We start from the raw sequence: 19,071 nt of genomic DNA on the forward strand, positions 1-19,071 counted from the left end.
ATGCCATCTACTCAGTCTGACAAAGATGACCAAGCTTTGTCAGCAGGTCACCTGTTCTGTCCAAGTGCTCTGCTATCAACAGTGGTCTCATCACCCATCCCGACCTTCAGATGGTGCTACGTGTACAAAGTGCATGACATTTTAAAGAGGTGACAGCAATAGCGCAATGAAACACAGTGTTCCCAACACCAGAATCCTTCTATTTCTGTTATATTAAAAGCCAACTGTCTCTATCAAGAAAAAGCTGGCACGTCACCCTGGAATAGACATCTGGGTTATAACTGCCATAAATTACAGACACTAACACAAAAAAATATTAGCATGATGAGTAAATACTATACATTTAGATAGATTTTATATATATATATATATATATATATATATATATATATATATATATATATATATATATATATATATATATATATATTAAATAGAATTAAAATATTCAATAATATTTGTATTAGTGGTCTCAGGTTTTTGGACCTCACTGCATATGTTTATTATTATTATTATTATTATTATTATTATTATTAAACTGAAAATGACTGAAAATTGAAGTGAAAATTGCTTTTTAAAAAAAAGTAAAATAAAACAATGTCATATGCAAAAAAAAAAAAAAAATGCCCCTAAAAATATAGGCTTTACTCTCTTATCATTTAAAAGATAATTTTTTCTTTTTTTTCTTTTTTTTTTTGATTTTGAGGTCAAACTGTTCTTGACAGCCTTGTGAGTTTCATTACCATATTATGTATACAGTATGTCATTCTTGTGATTGGGTTTATTTTTACCCATAGATAATCTGCTTTCTAGTCAATGCTGTCTTTAATCGCATCTCTAGTGATTTTAGGATTACATGATGACAGCGTTGTTGAACAGAAATTGCTTTCCAGGAATTAACTGATATGCAGCTATGCAGTTTAAAACAACACCTGCCATTACATAAATTATTACTCAAGGCCACAGAGCTGAACCGATTGAGAGGAATTGGAATCATGAGACCACAGTTTCCCTGACTGACCCGAGTCTTTTTAGAAGCACTGGCACAATTTCTGATAAAACTGAGAGAAAACTCTAAATCTTTTAAAGCAAATATGCCAAATGTTGCCAGACACTTAGGAATTTATTAGTTGTCTGCTGAGAGAGAGAGAGAGAGAGAGAGAGAGAGCAGGGTAAAGAACAAAAGAGATTTGTAGGCTTCAATCTGAAAAAGTGTGGAGTAAAGGGTAAGAAATAGGGGCATCACATATTTGTTTTTTTGGAGGAGTGGATTACAGACAGAAAAAAATTATTCTAAAAGACAAATTGTCATAGCAGGATGACCACTGACATCCACCCGTCACTTCCTAATGGATGATGACCCTGTAAAGGCTAAAGGTCACCCTTATCCCCCCTCAACCTGGCCTATCTAAATAGGACCACCCTCTAGTGACACAAGATGAAGCACCTCTACCCAGTGAACTCTGCAAAACAATCTTCTATAGTGGGGGTCCGATTGATATAAACTGGGAGGTCTTGGGGGGAAAAAAAGTGTATTTCTGTATGCATAAGGAATAAAGGAGAGAGGTGGAAAAAGAGAGACAGAGATTAACACAGAAATAAAGAGAGATATAAACAGATATGTAGAAGACTGGCAATACAAATGTCACATGAGTAAGCATGTATATCTTTCAACGGGGTGACTTTCGGTTGTGTGTATTCTTTATGTCAACACCTGTCCAAAATAGCAATCTAAAAATCCCAAGCAGATGGGCTCCTTCACCAAATGACACACAGGAGGGAGAAATTGACCAATCTATATAGCATAATGGAAAAACCGCCACCAAACACAATGTCTAGAGATCTTTCATCCAGACAATTCCCTCACCTTAAAATGGGTGTAATTTTCTGTAGCAACAAATGAAATTAATATGAGAAAGAAAAAGAAAAAGCTTCTTAACAGATTTCCAAACACTCATTTTGCCAAGCGTCCTTTTAAAGCAAGTCAGTGCACTGAACAGCCATTTTGGTTATGCCTCATAATATACAATATATCACATAATATATTAATGTGCATAAGCAATACTTATATCGCTTGTTTCTGCTGCTTTTTCACCTGTGTTTTGATCCAGAGATTCTGTACTCTTTCAGAAGATGCATAATAGCGCCCCCTAGTGTAAAACATGGATTGCCAGAAAATTCCTTCAATGGCAGGTAAAGAGTAAACAAACAGTTGATTAACTGTAAGGAGGAGCTGCAGATCCATATTAAGTATTATAATTATCCAAATGGTCTACTCACGACCGCTTACGCATTTAGCCTCAGCACAAATTTAAATCTTGAGGAAGTGTCACACAACAGGACAAAGCTTATACGCAAAAGATATTTAAACCTTAAACGCCCCCCTCAGGTCTTTATCGCCCTGGGAGGCATTCATAAGTTAGACATCAACCTTCTTAGTATTCCTCAATCTATTCATTATCAACACTATAACAAGAAAAAAATAAAACAATAAAAGAATGTGTGCTGGGTTGCTCATTACTAAAACATTAAGTTTTATAATTTATAAACTTTATAAGATCTCTTTTTACACCCATCAACAATCAAGCAGTTTGTTTGGTTGCGCCTGAAGCTGATAAGTCGGGCAGCTCAAACAAACAGCAATGTTTTGAAAGTGCTAAAGAGCCTCAATTTTTACATAGAATGACTTGAAGTTGGACAAACTGGGACAAAAGGAAAGTATTTTGCCATTGAAAAAAGATATACCTTCACCTTTAAAATGTGTTTAATTCTGTCACTAGCATCACTGACAAGAACTGCAAAATAGCTGATATTTATAAACAGATTTCCTGAACAATATCGTTGTCTGTCATTGGTCAAGTCAAACGGATAGCCCCGCCCCAAACACACGCAATTGGTCGAGTCAGTGTTGCTACGTGGACTGGTCGGAGTGCTTAAACAAAAATGACTTGAAAGTACTACAGAGCCACACTGTTTTTTCCAACAAATGACTGACTTACAGTTGTAGAAATTATTACAAAATTACAATTTAAAATAAAAAAAATTCCAAAGTCTACCACCTAAACAGACAGAGAGCAAGAAAGACAATCCAGACACACAAATTTCCACATTTCCACACCAGTCGGCAGACATGGAGCATCACCTATGTCATCTGTGTGTAAAGGCCAAGCCACACCTCCCACGGTAGCCAGAACTGTAGCCTAAAATAATCCGTGAGTAACAGCAGCCGGGCCAACAGGGACGAAGAGGGTGACTAAACACGACATGGCGCTGGCTTTAGCCCAGATGAGAGGAGAGAGGGGATGAATCACGGGAACAGGCGATCCCTGGAGGGAAGCCCCTGCACTCAGAACACTCCGTCCTTGGGAGCTGAGGATTGATGGGAATCGAGTGATAAAAATCAAACTGTCCTTGAGTCCCCTGAGCCTGAGACACAGCCGTACTTGCTGAAGTGTGTGCCGCGGACACATGTTTCCCCCGTGGGTTCAGAGGCTGATGCAGGATAGGCCTGTGTCAGGCTTTTGTCTGAACCCTTACTCCAGCGGTAAGATGTATTAGGAAGGGAGGCGGATTTGGAAATGAGGCGTAAGATTGAAGAGTAGCTTGTAAAGGATTGGGTCAGGCGTGGTGTTTAGGTAAAGAGGGGAGGGAGTGGTGCTGACCAATACAATACAGTCCTACATAATGAGAGAGCATGTCAGGATATCGGAAAGTCTGCAAGTGTAAAAAAAAAAAAGTCAAGCTACATGTTTTGTAACACAATGCTGCGTGAATGTATATATCCGTTTTGAAATCAAGAAGCGTGTTGTAAATGCTCTGAATACTGATAATGTCAAACCGCCCTCCTTTTTGGATGATTGTTGCATATTTGAGAAAGCTGGTTTATCGATAAATGAGAGCTTATCTTTTAATTGTCTGCTATGGAACAGCATGCAACAGTTAGTTGTCTTCAAACTTAGTTGTCTTCACTTGAAAGATCAAATGAAGGTGTACCGTTAGTGTGCATGGATCACTGAGTGTGTATATTATAAAATCAATATTCTGAGCAGAGCTTTAAAGGGATAGTTCACCGAAAAATGAAAATGCTGTCATCATTTACTCATCATTATGACATTCCAAACCTGCATGAAATTCTTTCTTCTGTGGAACATGAAAGAAGACATTTTGAAGAATGTTTTTGTGACTGTCCATAAAATGATCATCCATGCTGAACATCCTTCAATAATGTCCTGAGTTTGGGTGGTGCCTAAGCAGCTCAGATCAACACAACTCAAGCCACACCTCAAACTTAAACAATCCACCTTCAGAGTGCTAGGATTTCCCGACAGTCAAATTCACACAGTCAAACAGAGCATGTATGCTCCAAACAGAAAAAACAACAACTAAGATATACTCTAAATTCAGTTTGTTTAATTGTGTGAAAGTCTGTCCATGCAAATCAGTAAAGGTGCCTCAGTGGTCTATAATAAATTGACAATGGTGTAAGTAGCTGTATTGAATTCCTACTAAGCACAAATCACAAAAGACATAGACACACACACACATACACACTCTTCTACATACCAGAAGATGTGCGGCTCAAGCCAGTGACCGCACATAGTGGCACTCCAGCCTGAGCAGGTACATCTCTTTAATAGACTGCTATCGACCAGCTACCCAGACTCCACTACATGCAGATCGATTCTCTGCCCAGAAATAGCCTCTGGAGACTGAGCTCTGAGGAAGCGTGGTACTGTGTGTACGCTTGAGTACTAGACTGCATTTCTGAGATGCACTGCAGTACTTTGTTTTGTGTGTCTCTGAACGGTGAAGAAACCACATCTTAGAAAAGATGGTAAACAACCTGGTGTTGCAGGCGAAATTGAGAGAATCCATAGTAACAATTAATTTCCTTAAACGGTTAATTCCACCCAAAAATAAGTCAAAATTTTCTGAAGAGACACGATCACTTTATATGATGAATTTAGACTTTTTATCAGCGAACATAAACTGAAGCTCAACTGAACCTGAATGACGCTCGAGGACAAACCTCTTTGGTTCTTGCGGAAGCTCAAACATGCTGCGTAACACACAAGAATGAATCTCATTGGTTCTCATACGTCAAGCAGGCATGCTTGAGCTTCCGTTTAGGATCTCCGATGTGTGCATTGATGAACGTTTATAGTGAATAAAAGCCTAAATTAAATCTGTTCATCATAAAAAGTGATTGAGTCTCTTCAGAAAATTTGGACTAAACTGAACTAAACGATTCATATGGATTAGTTTTACGATCTCTATATGAACTTTTAGAAGCTTCAAAGTTGAAGTTGCATAGACTATGAATGGAGGAACAGAAATCTCTCAGATTTCATTAAAAGTATCTTAATTTGTATTTGAAGATTAACAAAGGTCTTATGGGACACAATTTAAATTTTTGGGTGAACTGACCCTTTAAATCTTACATCATTTTTTTCTTCATTTAGTGTAAAAATTACTCATTTTGTTTATATGCATTTATGTAAACAAAATAAATGTTTGAATCACTAGCTCTATTTGAAGAGGACAAGTTTTACCTGAGGTCAGGGAAATTTGTGTAACACAAATACCAAAGCTGAGCATGTCCGTTTTCCTCAAACAACATCTGCAAAAGTTATGAAGTAAATTACCAACCGTTTTTCAAAAATTCTAGGTACAGCTGATTGGTGCTTCTTCATTATGTACTTTGACCTTTTGCCAACTTTATGGGTAACAGTTTGTATAGGTCACTCACGTTCTGCTGTCATCCTGTGTGACATAAAAATTAATAAGGAGATTAACATGCGTTTTTCTTCAAATTTTGTATTCTATACATTTTCAAAATGTATAGAATGTCTTTTGACAGAATAAGTGTCACAGTTTTCCAAGTGGCTAAAACTTGCATTCCTATTTTTGTGTAAATATAAGCATAGACACATACAAACTCTTCAGTAGCCATAGTAGCAGTGTCAGGTATTCATTAATTTCTTCCCTTATATATCAGATTATATCACGTATATGTCTGATTTATTTTATGGCAAAAGAATCTAGATCACATGACCATCCCTAACGGCCACATCCAGGGAATAGGACACAACAGGTCCAATCTTAGTAAAAACTACTAGGCTAATTCTCATTTTTCCAATGCCATCTGAATCAGTAGGCTACATGAAATCACCTCAAACGTTGTTTGGAAATCTAATCCCTTCTGAATAGTGCTATTGGCTCTATCGAGGATCTATGACACATCAGAGCTCATAAACCTTTCCATTGCAATAGCTAATCACAGCCAGATTGTGTTTCATTTTAGGAGCTCTGTTAATGTGTAGAAAACCTGAGCACTGAAGATTGAGGCGTAACTAATCTCATCGTTTTAGACAGAGCTGTATTTTTTTTTAAAACTCTGGAAAGTGGGGCAGTAAGCTGTGCCATGAAAAATTGAAACTTCCCCCTCCGGGCCCGAGCATAAATAGAGAGGCCTTCGTCAGTTTTCCCCCTCCTTTCTGTCCCCCTATAGTAACATCAATCCTTCTCTCAGACTTCTGCTATCATTGTGCGAAGGTGAGGATTAGAGCTGGATTAAAAATTGGAGACTATTGCCCTGCTCAGGGAACCAGATTTCCCAGATTATAGATCAGCCTCTGTCTGCTGGTGGTGTTGACAGGAGCATTGTTCATTTGTTTGTAAGTACTCAGTCAGAGTCTAAATGTTAAAGTCCAAGTCTTTATTGATAAGAATGTCTTAAAGCCCTAAAGATCTTTGAGATGACAGGAACACCAGTGCAAGGGCTCTTTGTGGAGGATAGTTTAGAAGTTTTCGCAGTAGTTTATCTACGAAAACAACAGCTTTGGTTTTTTAAACTTCACAGCATTTAAAGGAACAGCTCACTCAAAAATGAAAATTCACCCTGAACCTCATTATTGAAACCTGAATGCAAAATCTGTATTCCATCCAGAAATATTTCATAGTGACCAAAGACTGTCAAACTGCTAAAAGGACCCACTATAAAAGCAACATAGTCCATTTGTCTTGTGCACTGTATTGCAAGTCTTCTGAAAATATATAACCTTTGTGTGATGAACAAGCCGAAAGCCATTTTTCACTCTCAAATCAAATCATTCATGCAAATCATTATGCAGCTCTCAAATTAAATATGGTGCCGATTTCGCACCATGACACTTGGTAACAAAACACACAAGAATGAATTATGTTTAATGGTGTTAATGTATAACCTGCATCATAAACGGCATATTTGTTTTGAGAGCCGCATAATGATGTGCATGAATGATTTGATTTGAGAGTAAATAATGGCTTAAATTTCATTCTGTTCTCACAAAGTAATCAAACAGACGTGGAATACAGCACACGAGTCATATGGACTGCTTTTATGGTGCTTTTTATTGTGCTTGACAGCCGAAGGTCACTGTTGTTATATGACAAAGAGCTGTGCAAAGATTCTTAAAAAATCTCCTATTGTGTTCCACAGATACTGTAGATTAACAGAATACGAATTTGGAACAACATGAAGGTGAGGAAACGATGAAAGATTGTTACTTTTTTTGGTGATTTGTCCCTTTAAATGCAGTTTACTTTTGTCTAGGGCCTCTCTATGTGGCTGAGGTTCATCAAGCACACTTGATGTTTTCTCAAAGTTTCTATTTTAAAAATCTTTTTGCTGATATGGCAGTCTGATTTGTTCTTCTACTTCTACTTTTACATGCCCTTTTGGATTTATTTTTACTTTCCCTGCATTTTAATTTCTGAAATTTGTTTCATCTTTATGCTTATTACTTGTGTCCAAAGAAAAATACTATTATTCATAATAGACATTTCCACAGGGCATAAAAACAACACACACACACACACACACACACACACACAAAAGCCCCGAGACGTTCTTCTGATTCTCTAAGTGTTTCCACTGGGATTTTGAATCCTGTGTGTTCTTGCACAATCTGAACCAATGAATCGAGGACAGCTTTAGATGGACCCTGACCCAATAAACCATGAACAAAGGTCATTGTATGGCTTTGCTAACACTGCGGTGATCATGAAAAAGAGTTTAAACATGATTAACATTGGCTGCAAAGATCCCTTTGATCATCCCAACAGGAGCCTGTGCAGAAACACATTTCTTTTCTCAAATAACCCTGGGTGACTTCTAACAACAGGATCTGGCAAGAGGATCATGAGATGTCCACAGGTACAAAGTGTACAGCTGCAGGTCGGAACGTGAACGTTGGGAAGTAAATTTCACCGTGAGACATTCAACACTGGCAGATTCACCGATATATCAGCTGTAGAAACACAGAGGTACTGTCAGCGCCATACAGATGTTGAGCCACATCTGTCTTCAATCACACATTAAAAACATGGAGAAGAAGGGTAGGGAATACAGGTATTTGGCAGGCGTGGAGCAGACGTGTCAAACTGAATTACTGGGGAACAATTGATGGGCTTACAACAGCACAAAATCCACAGAAAAGGAGCCATTTGTTCGTCAAACGCAGTACACAAAACACATAAACAAGACTTACTGGCAAATCAACACTCTCTTAGCTTTTTATTGAATACAAACGGGCAGACCATTGTGTGGCAAAAAAAGGAGATTTTTGAGCTGCACAGTTAATGGAGAAAAAGAAATTGCGATTAAGGCCGCTGCAGTTAACAGTGTCGATTACAGTGGTTCAATTTAGATCTACTCCCCTTCCATCAAATGTTTCTATTTAAACTGTATGTGTACAGTTTAGCATTAAGCACTGTTGCCAATCACACACATTCAAGTTGGACATGTGAATGTAACGGCCAATCAGAGATGTTTATAATACCAGCACATAAGAACACACAAGCACCTTGTCTGTGAAACCGGGGGAATGACATCCCAAGCTTGTCTTAAGCACAGGTCTTATTTTAGGAATTTAGGCCAAAAAATCCCATTGACTTTGGGACGATGGAACCAGAAGTTGAAAAATGCTACCTCGATTCCAGGTTTTATGACTTATTCCAGCAGACACTCTATATGGCGCTCAACCTCGCTTTGTTGGTTGAAAATGCTGTCATTACAGTCAACAAGGTGTACGATGTAAATACTTGTGCAGAAATCAGTGTTGAACTGAGGTGATTGACAGCTTCTGTGATAATAAAAAATAGTTTCTTTGTTCGATTTCTGTATATAAATTATTGACACATTGGTTTGGCTCATCATCACCATGCAGCTCTAGGAGATTCTGTTCTCAACAATACAGAAAGAGTATATCAACACACACTCATAATATCATGCCAGAATGAGGTCGAGGAAATGATGCAGCCCTTCCAGCTGGGTTTTTTGTGGCTATCAAAAATGTAGCATAATCTCTTGGGCTAGAAGACTAGAGTGTTTATTTTACTAGACTGAGACTCACAAGCCAATCCAGACCACACATATTTCGCTCTCCTCCACCCCGCACTCACTCACTCGCTTACTCCCTCTTTCTAACACACCCTCCTAAATCATTCAGCTATACACTCAAAAACACGCAGTCAAACACACACTAAACCCAGCCGACAATACAGATGAGCGGAGACAATGTGCATGCGCAAAAAGACAACAGAGCAATCCCTTACATACTAAACATGCAAACACACACACAAACGCCCGAACACACACAGGTGCTTTTGCAGACCACACACTCCGAGCCAGGCTTACTTCATTAGACTCGGAGTGCCAAGGTAAGCAGCCAAATTAGGGCCCTCCAAACTACAGGGAAGAGTGAAGGATTTTCCATGCTGTGGTGAGAACGCTTTCTGCAAAAGGAGGGAGCCCTTGTACTGTAATGGCACTGGAATTCACTTTGTTCATGACAGTCAACGTCAGTTTTAGAGGTGCCTTGACTCCATATAAAGACGGTCATTAATCATATGAGAATATACTACTAAGTGCTAATTTATCAGTATTGGGTGTCATCTTTAACAGATATCACAATGAATATCCACTATATCTAAACTTTACATCATCATGTTGTGATACAGAAAATTAGCAGAATTTAAATGAGCTATTTATCAGTTAGCGGTCTTAACACGAAAATAATTATCAGCCGGAATTATAATATTGGTACATTCCTAACTGCATAAGCACATGTCCTGACTGATCAAGCACAAGAGAGAGGGGTCAAAGCACACGGGGCAAGGATGACTAAGGAGCAGATGGCGATAAAATTCTTACTCAAGGTCACAAGCGAGACAAACAAATTGTGAATTCAGGAATTTTTAGCAGGGTCTTTGACTTAATGGTGGACTTACTGCAGAGCCGACATCCCCATCAAGATATTAATTAATTCAACTCCTCTGTTTGCCAAGAGGCAAAAATAGATACAGTGTAGTTATGGCCATGGGTGAAAACATGAACACACTGGAGAGCTGCTTTGTAGTAGAAAATGAAGTTGTGCTTCTGATGAAATGAGGCACTGACACTGTTTTTCCATGTTTGATACTGTAAAGCTGCTTGATTTTAAGCAATCTATTGAATAAAAAGCCATATAAATAAATGTGAAGCAACTTTACTGGAGTGCCAATTTGCAGAGCTTGTGCTAACATACCCATGTTGTAATCATCAGATGCTTTCATTATGCTTTCTGTTTCTCATTTTTGTTGTGTTAATTTTGATGGGTCAATGACGGGACGGCTCTTTTTTTTTTTTTTGTACAAAGGCCTTAGTAGTAGTACAACTAGATCTCTTTTATTGAATCCAAAAGGTTATAATTATATTTTGCTAAATATAAAAGGTATTTTAAAGATTTTGAAGTGTCAAAAGGTCATTCAGTTTAACCATCCAAAGGCCAATACAGTCATTTCATTTGTGATAAAATATCTTAAAATGTAATAAATGTATATATTTTTTATTCTGGCATGATTTTATAACATCATATATCAACATAGAGCAAAATGGTATTAAATTATGTGTAGAAGCCGTTGCTTTGTTATGAGAAAGAATGTCGGTAAAAAAGAATTTCATTGCTGTCTTTCGGAGTAACCGATATAAAGGGACCATTTTGGATCAAGTCATGCTTTCAATATCATGTGACAGGATGTGACATCATTCAGACACCTGCAATGGACCACATGGTTGTGAAGCAAAGTTACTAACTCTCTCTTTACTATTTGAAAAATTCATGTTTTCACTTGCTTTCACTTGTCCCGAAACATCAGGTCATTTGGTACAACCGCTATAAAACATGGAAAATGTTGTAATATTTTATAAACTTGTACTAAATATAAAATGTTTGATTGTCCTTTTGCTAGCTAGCTAGATATCAGCCTGTTAGCATTGTTTGAAAATATTATTATTCGGTATAACCAAAAGTGTAATTCGGTAAAACCGAAAGTTTGGTTAAACTGAATGACTTTTTTGGTGACAAATTTTGTCCATCTTGTAAAAAAAAAAGACAAAAGCAGTGTTAATTGATTATAAAAACCACATAATCTCATTGTTAACACTAAATGAAACTTCAAAATTAATTATATTTTCATTAGGTTTTTTGACACTTTTAAAAACCTTATTCGTCAATGACCCTATACTGAGAAGAAAACGTGCATCACATATTTACATATTCATCTAAACGCCACTCTCAGCAGAGTGGGTGGCATCAGATGTTCAATAACAGTATATCTTATATCCTATAGTATATCTATAACTTCTAGATGAAGATAACCCCTAAATGAAGAATAAAAAAAAAAACTCTGCCATGAGTATATCAGGGCCTTAAGAAGCCACATACAACACATACAAAAATCATGTAATCATGATAATAATGAACACACACTACTGATACAAACCAACCTATCAATAAATGTGCTGGATAAAACAAGACTATGGGTGAAATAAATGTAAAAGTGAATCAAATCACTCACACATAAGCACACACACTCCTAATATGAAATGTGAAGAAAGGATCATCCAGAGGAAAGGCGACTCACTGTCCCCAAATAGGGGAAGTCCCTGTTAAAACAGAAGCCATTGGCGCACTTAACACCTCTAAAATGGTTGCCAAGATCCCAGGCGTCTCCTCAGAGCCGCTTCCTACACTGGTGCCAGTGGCGTGGCAGCACTTCCTATTCCAGACCCTGCTCTACAGGATATCCTGTGTCTCTGGTATCAGCAAACCTCACGTGAGGACCCCATCCAAACCCCACTCGCGGGGGAAATCTGTTCCTTTGAGTAATTTTTTTTTTTTTTTTTTTACAATGTTTGGAAACTTATGGTAAGTCTATAATGGCTTCTTCCTGAATTTAAGTGACTACAAGCTGCATTCTTCATCTAGGGTAATTTCCAAACAAGGAGGTTGTGATTATTAACATTTTGAATATAAATTGTTTTGCATTACTACTAAAATTTGAATGGTTCAGTAAAAGCAAAGCTCTGTTAAAATTCTTTAATATGCTGTTTACTACCAAAAACAGTTGACTACCAAAAATAATTTTGACTTTTCCCTCAGTTTGTAAAGACAAATAAAAATTATGTTCAGAGAAACACACTTATAATGGAAATAAGGGTCAAGGCATTGCACCCGCAGGAATAAAATGCAGTAATGCACACAGATTTGAAAGCATAGCCACAAAACATTATGGCCAGGCTTAGATTAAGCCAGGACTAGACCTTAGGTTTAATTAGGACATTTAAGCAGCCTTTAAAAATATATTACTGGTGTGCATCTTGAGATAAAAAAATGGCACTGACATATTTTAAGATATGTCAGTGCAAGTTCCTTTTTAGTCTAGGACTAGCTTAAGCCTTGTCTGTGAAACTGGAATTGTTTATGCACAATTTTAACCAATTTTTTTAACTCCTGTCATGACCACATAAAGCCAGCTATCCCTATACGAGTCGCTTGATGCATACAGCTACCAAAGGGTTATTTAAGTGGAGGCAAATAAAATAATTAAATAAATAAAAATAAAATAAAAAATTAGCTGCACCATTTTAAATGGAATATATTTCCCCATAGATTTCCATTGTAAGTGTACAAACTAAGGGATGAGTCCAAGTTATTTTCTGCCACAGATGTTGTCAACAGAGCTTAACTTGTAGTGAACCAGGAACATTCCTTTAAAGCAGCTGTTGTCTTTAAACTGTGGACTGAAATATTCTAGTTCAACCTTCGCTTCATTGATCAACATCACAGTGTTTTCTTCACCGAATCTATTAGCTCCAGCATAACTGAACAGCGAATAACCATTACTTTTTTAACCATGATGATGTCCTTACAGCACACAATCGAGTAAAGAACTTCCTTTTGCTTTATTCAAAGCTTCCAAGACATCAGGACCAGAATACAGGACATAATGATCACAACCTTGAGTGCACAGAAACAGCCTAGACAGGAGAATTACTCTCCTAGCTCATCTGGGCTCCATTCTCACCCCCATTAGGAAGGTCTGCTCCATTGTCATGATAATCCACCAAATGGCCTCTCTTTTCAAGGTCTGCGGCGTGTCTGAGGCCACACTAGTGTAGGGGAGAATAGAGGAATCATAGATCACATCATAGGATGCGTCCGTCAGACCAGCCACTTGCTCAGCCACCTGTTAAGTCTCGACCTCATGAGGACATCGACCCCTCAGATCAAACATACTCATCCCTTTTAAAAGGATCATACAGAGCTGAATCGATTGTCTGGAGAGTCTAGGATTATTTGAAGAGGTTTATCAAGTCCTGCTAACTAAACGTAACAGCCTCACAGGACTAGTAATGCCACAGAACAGCTGGGATCTTCTTTATGATCTGAGATCACCAAGTATCAAAGTAGGCAACAAAACACAAAAGTGATCAAAAATGTCTTTTGAAATGCTCCACGGGGATATAGCAAGTGAGTCAAATTTAAACGAGATAAACCATATATATTCATTTCATTAAACACACTCTCAGATATAGACTTGATGCCACAAATCAGACTGAGCTTATGGAAAATGGATCTGCAGACATCTCTTTATGGAGCTGTTTTACTTCAACTAACCACATGCTTATATACCTCTGCCAATCACAACATAGACTTCAGAACATTGGTTAAATTTAGTTTCCACTTGCATACACTCTTAAATATAATAGTTCTTTGTTGGCATCTATGGTTCCATGATGAACCTTTCCACTGCTGCACTAAAGGTTCCTTGTAATGGGAAAAAATTCTTTAGATTATTAAATTGATCCAAATACTCAGAAACAAAATGGTTCTGTTAAGAATGCTTCACTGAAAGGTTCTATTCTATTAGAATTCTATTCTATTCTAAGGTTCTATCTAAGGTTCTGAGGAATTTAAAATACCATAAAAGAACCATCGCTGTGAAAACCCCTGTTTTGTAAACTGTTCACTATAAAAATCACCTTTTAGTCATCATATTAACATAACCAGTGTAACTGCAGCCTGATCATGAGTTTTATTTTTATTTTGCTAAAGTGAACATGTGACGTTTTCTAGGTAAACTATATTCTTGTACCTCACAACTCATGGATATCTGAGGTTTGGTGATTTCTAGCAGCAGAAAACAAGCCCCTATGTAGTTTGAAGACCTGCGATAGAGGAATGCAAAGGATTAACAAAGCTAAAAGCATTTTTACATGCTTGCCATTATGGGGGCCTGGCATGGCTGGGTTACAACTTAGAGAACTAGTGTCCATGGTGCACTGGGGGCTATAAATCAAGAGTGAGGGAACCAGCGCAGTGACACTTCTGCTCCAGATTTACACACGCTATCTGGGTTTTTACGAGTGCATTGAGCAAGGAGAGGAGCCTTTGAACTGTTGTGTCACGCCGCGAAGTGGTTCAAAGACTCACGGGGGAGATGTGAAGAGGCCCACTGTCATGCACCTCCAAAGATCAGTGGCTCCAAAGATCTGACATGTCCCAACAGATTTTCCACCTTTTTCCACCTCTGATCGTATGCAGGCCACACAGCCGGTTTGTGTTGTGGACTAATACAACAACACTAACATTTCCTAACACAACTATAAATTGCATCTTCTCAAGCATATTTACTGTCACATGAGTGTCTTTGTGCCTAAGATTTCTTTAATCAAAGTTGTAGCAAATCAAAGGTCTGCTGTATGGGTTAGTGGCATTTTTTGTATGGGTCTATTCATTTATTTAAATAATACATTAAAAATGTAATTCATACATATAATGACTTAACTTGTAAACTTCATGTAGTGCAACACCTATGAACTTAATATTTAAGAATATTATTTTTTTACTAATGAAATGTTTTACCTAGAAATATGTATTAAAAACATATGAAACATATGGTACACTCATGTATCAAGGTGTAGATTATTTGATATCAGCATGACATTTTTAAAATCTTTTTTTTAAAACGTTGTAAAAGTTTTTCAAAACCATATGAAACCAACATAAATAAAAAAGTCTAACCACAAACAATTTCTTGTCTTTATCTTTATTATTTGTCATTGACCCTGTTACAATGTCTCCCTGCAGAGAAACACAAGCCAATAAAAAAAACATCCAGGATACATGAAACATCTAAATATAAACTGTTTTTTTTTTTTTTTTACTTAACCACCTTTCTCTCATTTTTCTTTCAGCTAGAGGATTGTAAGCCAGGAAAATGTGTTTGCGGTTCTCGAGGTCTGGAATACATATTAGCTGTGAAATCATTTAGCAAATTTTAAGTGTGGTGGGTCTTTGAGTAATTGTATACTGATAGCCCACCTCCAGCGTGAAATTTTTAATTCACCCTCAGTCGGTCATGCACACAGACAGACAGAGCACTTAGAAAAATCACATAAACAATTCATAAGTGCGTTCACTCTACATTAGTTGTTTCCATTTATTGGACCTGTCAGGTTCATCATATCATATCTCATCTCATTTTATCCATTACTTCAACTCTCCCTCCTTTACTACAGGGATGCAGTGAATAAAAGGAAATCTAGTTCGGATTAGGATGTCACTGTTCTCTGTATCTGTGAGGAATGCAAAATCATGCAAGTTCTCCAAGATCTTCTTGTCCCACACTGATGCTAGTTACGATGATCGAGCAGAAGCCTGAGTGGTAATCCTAAAATGACCAGTGCTCATTTACCTGCCTTTTAGCAAATCAGTAGGACTACTTGTTGAATTTTACAACCTGGGCTGTCCATATACACATAACTTACACCACATATTAGATGCAAAACTTTTTCAATCTTATATGATATGACACATTTGCACATACATGCCCTTCAGCATTAGAATCCCAAAAGCTCAGTGTTTCAGATCAAGTAGGGCATAGTGATGCTCACTTTCAAATGAAAAAAAAAGTTCCATCTAACTGTGGACTGGATGTGGATATGACTTTCCCTCTTCCAGCTATTGGGGTTTGCAGAGCTAATCCAGATGTTATTCCATTCCCTGCACCAAAACTGCTTATGGGTGACTGCGATAAATACGCCACCGATGGGTGCGGCAAAGCTGTCATGACTTTATGTGACAGAGGTCCATGCTGGACTTGAGAAGAACCTAAAACACCACCAGCTACTAGCGCAGAAACGTTCTGGTAATAAACAAGAAAACTGTGTCTCATCCACCCACTCTGCATGGTCAAGTACAAAACCTTGTCCACTTTTTTTCGTCTTCTCTCTCCCTCGGTTTCTTCCGGCAGCCAGGCAGACAGAGCCCATTAACGCTGGCCGTTAAATAATGACAGAGACCCGGCGCCGTGGCTGGCACACTGTCAAAGTGAGGAGAGAAGGCCAGAGCAGCTTGTTTAATTTACCTTCACCCATCTGTCTTCCGCTGCACAGCCCATGAGCAAGAGTCACTCGCTTCCCCGTCCGCAACGGCACACTCGCCTTTCCTACATCAGTTACATGCCTAAAAGGAAAACCACCGCAACTATATGTCATAAATGCCAAGGTTTGGTATATATCAAGTAAAAACGCAAAGTGAGCGTGTCACGGACTATGAGCGCATGTTTCTCCTGAAATCATTCCGGTCATTAGAACAGAACGTGTCCTCGGATTTCATTGCCCAAGGCTGCATGTGATGCCACTCATCTGGCAACTGTGTTCAAAACAAAGATATGTTGCCTAGCTAAAAAGAATGTTTTACAAAGGAAATCGTGACTGACAGGAAATAAACACACCTACTTCCTGCTTCTCTATCTGAAGGTTTAGTCATCAATGTCTTGTCTTTGTCTGGGGATGTTTTAGTAACATTGCAGACATGTGAGCAAAGCCTGGGTGGCCGTTTCTTTCAAATATACAAATGGATAGGCAGACTCAACAGCTGGATAAAGCACAACGAAATTGGTCTCGAGTTGTGTATTTGAAAATTTGAAACTATTAATTTTTCTTTAAAAAACAACATTCATGGCACAATGCAACGCAAGGGAGAAAGGCGTTCATCTTCATGTGTTTATTTAAGGGATTTACTGTGCAAACTGTCTAACAGCTATAGCTAACTGACTAATTAAAGCACCACAGATAAACAATTTAAAAACAACTAGTTATCTTGATTCATTCCCAGAGTTATGAAACATGCTAAAACTGAAGACTTTTTTTTTGGCAATATAAGTTGCAAAGCAGTACTATGAATATTGTCGGTAGTATGATAAAATACTTGTTCCTCATTTGTAAGTCAATTTGAATAAATGTGCATCTGCTAAATGACTAAATGGGCAGAGGGGAAAATGATCTGAAGGAGAACTGAAAAATAGTATCAGTCATAGAAACATGGGCCGAGGCAGAAATGCTGAATCTAGTCACAGTCCATGCCAACAAATAAACACATATAAAGAATACACATGTGGCCATAAATAGAGAGAAAGACACTGGCGAGGTTCTAGCAGAGAAGTTGTCTATTTACCAAACAGACAGTGCAAGTCAGGCAGACTATAAAAAAAGAGAGGTGAAAATGTCCCATTTCAAAAAAGGTCAGCAATTTTCATCATCCTTACATTCCCTGCAATCCTGGTAAAAATCCACTTTAGTCACAAATCCCATCCTCACCTTTTCCACCACAATGTAACGAACTGGACCACAAAGGCAGCAAGTCTAATGAAGCAGCTCTGCCAGGCATCTGAGCAGTGTGAGATTCCTCAATGAGCACCAAGAAGATGAAAAATTGTGGCCAGAGAGAGGACAGATGCCAAAGCACTGTGTTCAGGGCTGAGCACCAGGCAGCGGGAAACTACTTCTAGGAATTCTGTATAGAAAAAGTACAGCAAAATAAAAACAAAAAAACAATAAAAAGACTTTTACATGTTGCATAGGTTTTGAACTTATCTCACTCACATGGGCTCGAGGAAAGATTTCTGCTTCTTTTGTCATATGACCGCCTTATTTTCTTCACGATTATGGAGGTCAAAGTAATTTATTTGCAGCTGCACTTTTTCAGATTGAAAAACAACGACTGTCAAAAGATCAGTATCAGAGTGACTCACACTCAGTGCGTGTACATGGAAAAATGAGCACATGAGAAAATTGTAGTAATGAGTAATATTAACAATGAAACAGCATATTGCACAAAGATAACTCAAATACAAAAGGCTGAGCAATTGCAACTCCATTTGATCAATCAATCTTATAGGTTTGCTTGCTCTGGCTGACAATATTAATTGCTTTTTTAATCATTCTCTCATTGTAAGCATCAAAATGTGTTTGTCTGTGTTGACACCCAACCGCATTTCTTCCCAATTATTTATATGATATGATTAATTGTAAAGAATTTTAGAAGTTTGCAAATTCTTCTTTGCATGAAAAGCCCTATCCATTTACATATAAACACTGATGAACGCACATACATAGAGAACATCAAATATGGTAAATGCAAGCTCAAAGAGGCCTGCTTGACACACAATAATCAATTTGAAGGTTTGTTTTCATGGGTCAAACACACTTTGAGCTTATTTGATATGCTCTATGTATGCATTCACCAATCTTTATACACTGTAAGACAAAAAAATTCTGTGAAAAAATGGAAAAAGTTACTGGTGATTTTCTGCCAGGACATTATCATTAGAAGTTTACGGACATTTTCATTAACCCAATATACAACACTTCTTCATACTAACGTCATCATGAAATCAAAATTGACAATTCTTATTTTTAGA

General features: G+C 37.7%; 1 protein-coding gene across 5 annotated transcripts in view; it reads right to left on the reverse strand.

The window, feature by feature from the left end:
• The window catches only part of rarab (retinoic acid receptor, alpha b), a 131,012-nt gene that overhangs the window by 97,575 nt on the left and 14,366 nt on the right, over positions 1-19,071 (reverse strand). For 2 of the 5 annotated variants that reach the window (XM_048206484.1, XM_048206475.1), the window contains exon 2: positions 17,969-18,164. The exons of the other annotated variants lie outside the window; for them this stretch is intronic. The gene's annotated coding sequence lies outside the window, so the exon portion shown is untranslated. The remainder of the gene's footprint in view (positions 1-17,968; positions 18,165-19,071) is intronic. 5 annotated transcript variants of the gene reach the window in all.

This window comes from Megalobrama amblycephala, linkage group LG1, assembly GCF_018812025.1.
Source record: "Megalobrama amblycephala isolate DHTTF-2021 linkage group LG1, ASM1881202v1, whole genome shotgun sequence".
Lineage (NCBI taxonomy): Eukaryota > Metazoa > Chordata > Actinopteri > Cypriniformes > Xenocyprididae > Megalobrama > Megalobrama amblycephala.